General features: G+C 41.9%; 1 pseudogene; it reads left to right on the top strand.

Annotated features, from left to right (window-relative positions):
• Positions 1 to 8988: 8988 nt before the first annotated feature.
• LOC144223522 (osteoclast-stimulating factor 1 pseudogene) overlaps positions 8989 to 10520 on the top strand; it is an 18678-nt pseudogene continuing 17146 nt past the window's right edge.

Raw genomic sequence — 10520 nt, 5'->3', positions numbered from 1 at the left:
TAATAGCTCAGCGTTGGACATGTACACCTCCCAATTCCCTTTTTCCAGGCTGACTAGTGTCTTTGGGCAGATCTGGTGTTTTTTTTTTTTTTTTCTGGAGAGAGGGAAGGATGGGCTAATGTGTGTTTAAGTTACATGATGTAAGGTTGACCCAAATGTAAGTTCAGAAACACCCAGGAAATCTTGGGGAGTATGAGTTGTCCCAGAAACATGCTGGTAGGTACCCTGAGAACACACATTCTTGTACAGGCCTTATTCCACTCCCTCCAAGGCTGATATATTCTGGGTATGCATACTTTGGCTGAAGGAATGACATTGATGGTCATTTTTAGTTTCTTCTGAAAGGTCATTTGTTTTTATGTATCATGAATACAAGACACAGTAGAAGAATGAATCACTTGGAAGTACACATGGAGGGCTGTACTGACTCTCTGGGACTGCAGCTTAGGCACAGTACTTTTGTATGTGTGTGTCGGGGGAAGAATAGTCCACTCACGTGGCTCAGATCCATAGCCAGGGTTGAAATTCACTGCATTGGAATCATGACAAGAAAACAAATGATTCAACTCTCTGCCTTCTGTCTTTGGCCTCATTTGTATTCAATCGCGCTGCAAATCTTGTTTCACATTGGATTGATTTTTTTCGGTGTTCTACCCTGGTAGCTACTTTGGCAGAATTTTTGAAGGAATCACATTGCTTACCATACATCACATCAAAGTAATTTAGCAGTACAATCAAACCAATCATGAAACTAACCTCCCAATTTTATATGAGAAAATTAACTATAGGAGCACCTGGGTGGCTTAGTCAGTTAAACGTCCAACTTTGGCTCAGGTCATGATCTTACAGTTTGTGAGTTCCACCCCCATGTCAGGCTCTGTGCTGACAGCTCAGAGCCTGGAGCCTGCTTTCGATTTTGTGTCTCCCGCTCTCTCTCTCTGCTCTTCCCCTACTCATGCTCTGCCTCTCTTCCTTCAAAAGAAATAAACATTAAAAAATAAGAAAATTATCATTGTGGCTAAATTTTTGTGATAAAACTCTTTCATGTGCTCAGATAAGAAAGTGGCCTTTTTGCTTGAACCAATAAGCAACCATTACAGCTATGTGGTCATTGGTAGTGATAGTAGAAGCCTGGTATGGAGTTGGACTTGAACTCTGAGCTCGTGCAGTGGATGATTTGCATGACACATGGAATCTTTCTGCATTCCAGCGTATATCATAGAAAGATATATGGTTGAAGGCTGTGTAGCTAGAGGCTTTGAAGAATTGCCTGAGACACTGTACATGGTCAGCACAAGAGCATAGAGGAGGAAAGAAAGATGTCATCCACTAAAATGAACAGGATAACTTATCCACCATATTTTTCATTGAATCCGAAAGGACACCCTGTTGAGAAATCAATAAATTTGAGCATCCACTGGGAAGTCCATGGGAGCCACCAACATTAGTTGACTTAGGGAGTTCTTCTGCAGCCAACTTAGAGGTTCAGTAGAGCCCTAAGATAGTGGGAAGCCTGAGGACTGAATTACAAACACAACTTCAGACTTCTCATTGGGTGTGACAAATGGCTTTTGTGGCCTTTCAGTGTTTATTCATAGACAACAGCTTAAATCTTAAACATTTGTATTATTTAGTGTTCTTCATTCACTAGGCTTAATGAATTAAAATGTTCATTTTAATTCACGGATTAAAACATTCTTTCTGGGATTCAGTCATTCAAGGATCCATCCAACTGGCCCTTAGAGATTTTCCTTTGGGCATCCTACAATCTCCCAAGATTTACCTAGTATGTATTTAAATCTTTGTTCATTCTTCTAAGGCTCTTTGTCCTTCTAGTATCCATAGCTCATGGAAGTAAACTATCCTCCTAACCATCTGTATTCCCTATAATCTAAGGCAATCAACAGGTCCTACTTGTTTTCTATTTGAGAAGACTCCCAAATCTCTCCCTTACTTTCCGTCCTCACTGTCACAGCCCTAGCCCAGATCCTCACAACCTTTCAACCATCTCCTGCAATAAGCCTACAGGCCTTCTTGCCTCCAGTCTTGCCCCATCCAAGCCATCCACTACGCTCTCATCAGAATGACCTTCCCCAAACACAAATTCAGCCACACTATTTTCCTGCCTAACATCTTCTGGTGGCTTTCCAGTGCTTTCTAAATTAAGGCAAACTGTGTTAGCATGTAACTCCCTGCTTTTCACTAACTTGTTCCAGTCTTCACTTTTGGGTTTATAACCATCCTCTCCCCTTCTCAAACCATATGCTCTAGTCTACTTAGGTGGGTAAATTACTACTTTGTATATTAGGACCATAGAGTTACATCTACATGTCTTTATCAGTACTGCTTCTTTCTTGAAAGGCCTTTTTACCACCATCCCTCCATCCAGAAATCCCATACACATTTTTCAAGGCTAATTCAAGCGCCATCTTCTTCTCCCTCCTCTTTTCCTCTGCATCCCTCAGCCAGTTTAATTCTTATCCTCACTGTAGTGTAAATACACCTCTATGTGATAGACTCAAATATAGCTCTTTATTGTAGTCAATGAGCTTCCCAGATATATCTATTTTTTGAAACCTCTATGTCAAACAGGTACTTAGAGTGCATTTGATCAAACTGGGAAACTGGAAGTGACTTATTTACTGAGATAGAACTCCCTGAAATTTCAAATAGATCCCTTGGCTTTACTTCCCACTCTTTCACTTGGAAGAATTTACTTTACAGCTCGACGGATTCCTGTTAGAGACTCTGAAAAGCAACAGACTGTTTTCCAGGGTAACTACAAATTCAGCCCAATCTCTTAGGCTTTCCACAAACCTAACATGGTCAGTAATTCTGAGGTACTGGAATAAAGATTCTCTGGTGAGTATATTGTACTTACTAGGACAAGAAAACATTTTTGAAAGATTTTCAGAAAGAAAAATTGAACTCAAAAAGGGTTTCTGGTTAACCATACTAACTAGGGAATTCAGAAAAGTATGACATTCCTGTCTCTGAATATCATGATTAGCTGAAGGCTTATTAAATTTGAAAGAAGTAAATAATGTGACATATTTTTTAGCAGGCTGTGGAGTTCCATTTGTGAACCCAAGATCCTCATCCCTAGTTGCCTCCCCAAATCCCCACAGCTTAGTTTTACTGTATTAACATAATTCAGTTAGAGGGCATATTTGATTCTTGACATCATTTTAACTTATCTATGACTTTTCTGTTATTGTGTGTCCTGGCAACTTTGAGAATCTCGTCCACTGCATGAGAAGTATGCAGCCATTGTACTGAATTCATTTGGCTATTTTTATTCCCAAGGGATAATTTATCTTGTTGGGTGGAGGTAGCATTATATTATTAGTTAATTCTAAATTATCTCAAAATTAGCATTTTGGTTTGAAAACATTCGCATGGTGACCACGAAATGTATTGGATTTAAATCCTCCCACTTTCCCCTTTTCCTTTAGAGGCTGTTGTTCGTTATTTGGCTTAATTGGTACCTGCTGGCAAGTAAAAACTCCAAAAAGGAGATGGCATGCCATCCTGATGCAGCAACTACTTGGGGCTGGCACATTTGTGATTTGTGCCAACCCGTGTTCCCTCCTCCAGTAATGCCTCTGTTCTAGAAATTTCCCTGGGCTGTGAGGGAGTCCTATGTGGCTGCAATCAGAATTTCATGCATTTATTTCACTGGAGAGGAGGGGGAGGAGAAGGCAGAGCACTGTAAACCCAGAGTAACTGATCCGTAAAGAGCCTTTCCATCTTTACGGAAAAAGTTCCCTCACATTGTCAGTCTTCTGCGCATTTATTTGGAAAAAAGCTCGGTTTTGGAATCATACTGTTGGAATTTGAATGTCCCTCTTGCCACTTAGGCAAGTTACTTAACACTCAAAAGTAGCCATTTCTTCTAGAACGTTAGTCCCTTTTACCTGTATCACCAATATCTTAAAGGGTAGCTGACTTTTCAACCTTGCTGGCATCTTTGATGCAGATGGTCAAGGAATGCAGGGTCTGATTTGGGAATAGAGATCTGCCTGTTTCTTCATGGTGCTGCCCTAAGTAGGACTGTAACTTTAGACCCCAGAGAGCTCCTCCACAAGGCTGCCCAGGAATGATGGCAGGTGGAGGGTCACAAAGGGACATGAAGAGGCAGAGCTGGAAAACAATGCTGACTTTGCGGCTTTGACTGGGCACCCCCTTGCAGATAGCACCACTGGGTAAAGCAAGTACTTACGGCTGCCAGTCAGGTGGGAAGACCAAAAGTCTCCATGCCGCTGATCTCCAGATTGTTCTGATCTTCTTGTTCTAAGCCTTACTCTTCTTTCACTGGAGGAAGATGATGAGAGGAGAGCCAGGTATATTCTTGCAGCTCCCTCCTCCCCATTTTATCTGTACGGTGCATTTCAGTGCACCGGGCACGGAGGATTTGCCTGTTGCTGACAAATGCTGGTAGAAAGCTAGGATGCAGGACTGAGAAACAACACTGTGTGAAAAACACAGATCCTTGCACTGTGACCTTTTAGGCTTAAGCCTCAAAAAGAAAAAGGGAAATGAATATTAATCTGAGCTGACAGGGAGCCTCTCACCACTATCTTAGACTTTCCAGCATTGGCAAATTGGGTAAAAATAACTAAACAACTGCACTTTAGTGCCTTGACTGCATGTACAAACACATATGCACAGATAATGATAGGGGCCCCAACTAAATGTTCAGACCTCAATCCTGGAATCACAGAGTTGGGGGCATAGCTGACGAGCCCCTCATTACTTTTCTGGGACTAGCCAGAAGCAGGGGACATATTTTCCTTCTTCGCCTCCTCCACCCAGGAGTCTTGGGGCTCTTTTCTGAGGAGGTGCTCAGTAGTTGATTGAGCTGAGAGCTGGGGTCCCATCATTGGCCTAGCAATGGGGGGTCATAGAGGCTCTGGATCAACAACCTGACAAACTTGGGTCTTCCCAGGCCTGAGGCACCAGGGCCCCTCTGGGGGCCTTCTGTGAAGCCTCGGAGGTGAGTGTCCCTCACCTCAGCTGCAGAGGGAATGTCCTGGCAGAGGGGAGCCCGGCAGCCCCCATCACAGCCACACAGCTCCTTGGAACTGGCAGCCACGGCACAATTCAGCCGCCGTGTGGGCCTTCCCTGATCTACGGAAAGGATGGAGAAACTCGGAGATACCTTACACTCCAGCCTGAAAAACACTGTGAAGATGTCCTGAAATGCGTAAAGTAGACCTGGGGCCCTGAGGCCCACACCTCTCCGCAGCTGACCTCAGCCTCATCGTCGGCAGCCTGCCTCTGGTCAGCCGAGCACCTGGGACTCCACAGGCCTGAAACGCTTCCTGCTTATATGGCAGCAGAAGCCCTGACTCCTCCACGTGCATGTCATCCCCTTTTCCCACACCCGGCGTGGCCTGACCCCATTTCAGGGATTGTCCCGCAAGTCTTAGTCGCCTCAGGTCATGCCACCCCAGTGGTGCCCCGGGTAGGAGCCCCCCTGACACAGGAAGTGTTTAAGCTAAAACTGAATACAAGGAGTTTGGAGCCTAGACAGGGAGGCAAGAGTGATGGAATTGGCCCAAGGCTTTGGTTACTCTCAGTCTTTAGATTCTTGGGGTCGTCCTGTGGGAACTGACTTTCTCCTTCCTGATCCAGGAAGTGAGGGCCCTGGCCCACTGCAGCCTCTTTGTCTGCCCACTGGCTGGCTGCCCGGAAGGCCAACGGGGCTTCTCTTGCCCTTGCCTTTCACCCTTTCCCACTCCTTGTAAAGGGCGGGGCGGAGCTCCAGAGATAAGCTCCCTTTCCTTGGGTGGAGACCACACACCTCCTTCCCACCGTGCACGGTGGCCCCTCCTTCAGAGCAGGTCCTCCCATTCCCACACCCTCCCTCGGGCCAGTGGTCAGGTTAGGACACAGTGCAAATGGCCTGGGGGAAAAAAAATGGAGGAGACAGAGCCTAGGGCTAGGCTGGTTGTCCAGGGCACTGAGGACCATGTCTGTATTGAAGGTGTTTGGGGAAAATGATCATCTTTAGCATTATTTTCTACTTATTTCAAATGTATAATAATTCAATAATAGTTATATGGATAATAGTTACATAAGAGTCAGACCAAGAAGCAAGTGCTAGGTAAGACATTGTTTCTGTAGAGTTCCAAACACCTAACAGATTTATCTATACTGTAATCTGGGGATGGTTGGTAACTAATAAGATGCAGATACAAGTGACCTCTTCTGAATTACCTTTAATCCTAGAAGGCACCAAAAGGCACTATCAACTGCAGCATGCCACTGGTCAGAGAGTCAAAAGATTTATAATGATATTTTATGGTTGCTCTCTAGAACTCAAGAAATAACCCCTTGGTAAAACCCACTGGGCCAGGAGTTAAAAACAAATAGTTTACGAAAATTACAATGTAAAACTGAGCAAAACAACATATAATTTGGTTGACGTTAAAAAGAAGAAAAGACGTTAAAAAGGAGTCAGCTTAATGGATGGAAAAAAATCGGTTGGTGAAAGTTTCCCATTGGAATAGCAGATTGATTGTGAGAGCCCGTGCTATGAACCAGAGGATGGAAAGCATTTCTGGCATCATCTTCATTGAATTCCAATCACAAAATATCCTTTCTCACTGTTACCGGGTCTAAGTGGTCTCCCTGTAGTATCCGAAGGGAACGCCGGAGCTGGGGCACAAAAGCAGTCCCTATTCCCCGGCACAAGGCACATCAGTAGCCACCAGTGCTCACGGTGGCATTGCTCAGGTAGTTAGAGGGACAGTGAACCCTGAGAAGAGGGAAGAACAGCCACTCTACTAGAGTAGAGTGGTACCTACCCCTGGAACTTTTAAATTGGGTGTAGATTTAAAAAATAAAACATTGTAATAATTAATGGACGTATCCAGTGTTCATAAATAATAGAGACAAGTAGGAAAGCATAAAGAATTATTCCTTCATTTTCATCTCAGCCTGTCAAAAAGGCGGCCACTTGCTTTTTCTTTTTTTTTAATGTTTTATTTATTTCTGAGAGAGAGAGAAGGACAGCGTGAGCACGGGAGGGTCAGAGAGAGAGGGAGACACAGAATCTGAAACAGGCTCCAAGCCTTGAGGGGGCTGTCAGCACACAGCCCGAAGCGGGGCTGGAACCCACAAACCATGAGATCATGACCTGAGTCGAAGTCGGATGCTCAACCGACTGAGCCACCCAGGCGCCGTGCCACTTGCTTTTTCCGAATGGTCTGAAACTATCCTGAGTTCCCACAGGAAAACTCAAGAGGCTACTTGATTTATTAATTCTAAACTGCTCAAAGCAGTTTTCAGCCTTAGCTTTCCATTTGATGTTGCATTCCATTTATTTCTTTTTGCAGATTTAGTAGATTTATGCATATCTCTATTCTTTTAGTGGTTAGCTTTGAAATTATTTATACATACTTCCATGATCTAGAGTTAATAACTATTTTACCATTATCCTGAATGATACAAAGCCTTTAGGATGCCTTTTGCTTCATTTACCTCTATTTCCAACTTACATGCTACTGTGATAGCCATATTTTGAGTGTTTTAACGTTTCTGTTTTTAACCTCATAGATGGCATTACTGTTGTGATTAACTTCAGGTGTATTTAAGCTTATCTCTATGTGTTTACCATTTTGTTTACCAAATATTTCAGGCTTTCTGGCATTGTCTCTTTCTTCCTGAAGCCTATGCCTTTGCTGAGTTTTTGGTGGTCAAATGGTCTTGATTTCTGTCTACCTGAAAGTGTCTTTATTTCGCCGCATTTTTGGAAGTTAATTTCACTGGATTTGTAATTCTAGATCTATAATTATTTTCTGGCACATTGCAGATATTCCACTTTCTTCTGGTTTCCATGGTTGCTATTAAGACTATATTCATTCTAATTGATATTCTTTTATAAATCTGTTTGGTTGCTTTTTAATTTTGTCTTTGGTATACAGCACAACTAAGAGGTATCTACACATAACTTTGTATATATACAAACTTTGGGTTTGTATATTATAGCACTTTTTCAATTCTAGATAATTCTGGGTCATTATCCTTGAAGTACATACTGTCCCTGACTTATAATGGTCAACTTACAATTTTTTGACTTTATGATGGTATTAAAATGATATCTATGTATTCAGTAGAAATGATACCTGGAAGTTAGATCTTTTCATGGGCTAGCAATGTGCAATATTCTTTCATGCTATTCGGCAATGGAACCAAGCACAGCCTCCAGTCAGCCATGCAATTATAATGGTGAACAACACACTGACATTCTGTATCTGTACTGTCATTGTTTTTTCATTCCCATTGCAGTATTCAAAAAATTACATGAAATATTCATTACTTTACTGTAAAATTGGCTTTCTGTTAGATGACATTGTCCAACTACAAGCTACTGGAAGTGTTCTGGGAATGTTTACGGCATGCTAGGCTAAGCTATGATGATTGGGAGGTTAAGTGTATTAAATATGTTTTCAACTTGCAGGTTTCTCAGGACATGACCCCATTGTAAGTTGAGGAAGGTCTGTAATTTTTTGAATATTGTTCAGATCTCTTTGTCTTTCCATTATTCTGCTGTATTCTGAAATTTGAAATGGACATACATTCGACTACCTCGTTTAGTCTTTACTTCGCTTTCATATATTGTGATGCATGATGATGGCCAAAAGACACAGGAAAAGATGCTCAACATCAGTAATCATCAGAGAAATGCAAATTAAAATAAGATATCACCCCATACCAGTCGGAAGGGCTGGTATCAAAACAAAACAAAACAGGAAATAACAGGTATTCATGAGGATGTTGGTGGAAATGTAAATTGGTACAGCCGCTATGGAAAACAGTGTGCACTTTGCTCAAAAAATTAAACAAGAACTACTGCCTGATCCAGCAATTCCACTTCTGGGTATTTATTCACAGGAAACAAAAATACTAATCTGAAGAGATACATACTCCCTAAGTTCATTGTAGCATTATTTATACGAGCCAAGGAATAGAACAACCGAAATGTCCACTGATAGGTGAGTGGATTAAAAGAGTGGATTCTGAGCAATTTCTTCGGATAGATTTTCCAGTTTACTAATTCTCCTTTAATCTACATTTGGTTTGTACATTGTATTTCCAGTAAATTAAAAAAAATATTTATTTTTGAGACAGAGACAGAGTGAAGTGGGGGTAGGACCCAGAGAGAGGGAGACACAGAGTCTGAAGCAGACTCCAGGCTCTGAGCTGTCAGCACAGAGTCCAATATGGGGCTGGATGGAACTCACGAACCCTGAGATCATGACCTGAGTTGAAGTTGGATGCTCAACCAACTGAGCCACCCAGGTGCCCCTCAATATTTTTTTCTTACCCATAGGTATTTAATTATTTTTGGATGTGCTTTTAAATCTTTTAAAATCTTCTAAAAATCTCTACGTTCCTCTTCTACCCCTTCACTAACTTTTTTTCTCTTGAAGAACACTAGTGATTTGATCTATACATTTTCCTACCATGTAGAGTTTGGTGATTGCATCTTCATGGTACAATTCAGCATGTTCTTTTGTCCTCTGTATTTTCTAGTAATTGGTGGCTTGAAACTGCTGACTGAATCATGTTCTGACTGGATGCCTTTATCAAGCCTGTTGGAAGAGTACAATGCCCATTTCTTTGTCTCTTTGTTACCTTAGGAGTCCCCGATGTACTTAATGTCTTTTTCCATTCATGGAAGTTGCAAAGGACAGTCTTCTATCATTTCTTTCCCACTTACTGGTTGTAATACTTTTATAAAGATACACTTGCCCTCATCGACTCCTTATTTACCAAGTGGCACAGTTTATAAAGGAGAGGCAGGATCAATGATTGATTGCTTCCCTTTGTTAATGAGTTTTCAAGGTAATGAATTGGTTTCTTTTTATTCCTGCCATTTTTAATAGCATAAAGAACTCATGGACTTATGTATTTATTTTTAATTTTTTTAGTATCCTTTTATTTTTGAGGGAGAGAGGAGAGACAGACCACGAGCAGGGGAGGGACAGAGAGAGAGGGAGACGGAGTCCGAAGCAGGCTCCAGGCTGTCAGCACAGAGCCCGTTGCGGGGCTTGAACTTGCAAACTGCAAGATCGTGGCCTGCGCCGAAGTCTGATGCCTAACCGACTGAGTCACCCAGGCACCCCAAGAACTCATGGATTTAAACATGTTGGAGGGGTTTTAATCCATTGCAAATATTACTATTAAAGCTAAAGTTTCTCACTGTGTCTAGTAGGAGCCTCTTCTAGTTGACCTCTATGTTCTCTTGACATCACCTTAATAGTCTTTGAAGATGCAATTGCTATTTGGTATGTATGGCAAAATGTCTCATAATCCTCTCATTCTTTTGTTTTTGCAGCCACGAAATCAGCCATTCCTCCAGAAAGCCTTGGTTTCTTTCAGTGAGAGAAGGTATCGTAAGTTTGTCACTAAGGGATACTTAGTGGGCAGAGTGAATAATATACATATATATAACATATATATGTGTGTATATATATTTAATATATATTATATATATTAAAGGTAAAGTA

This window comes from Crocuta crocuta, unplaced genomic scaffold (assembly GCF_008692635.1).
Source record: "Crocuta crocuta isolate KB4526 unplaced genomic scaffold, BGI_CrCroc_1.0 scaffold1635, whole genome shotgun sequence".
NCBI classification, from domain to species: Eukaryota; Metazoa; Chordata; class Mammalia; order Carnivora; family Hyaenidae; genus Crocuta; species Crocuta crocuta.
This window is presented reverse-complemented; position numbering and strand designations above follow the sequence as displayed.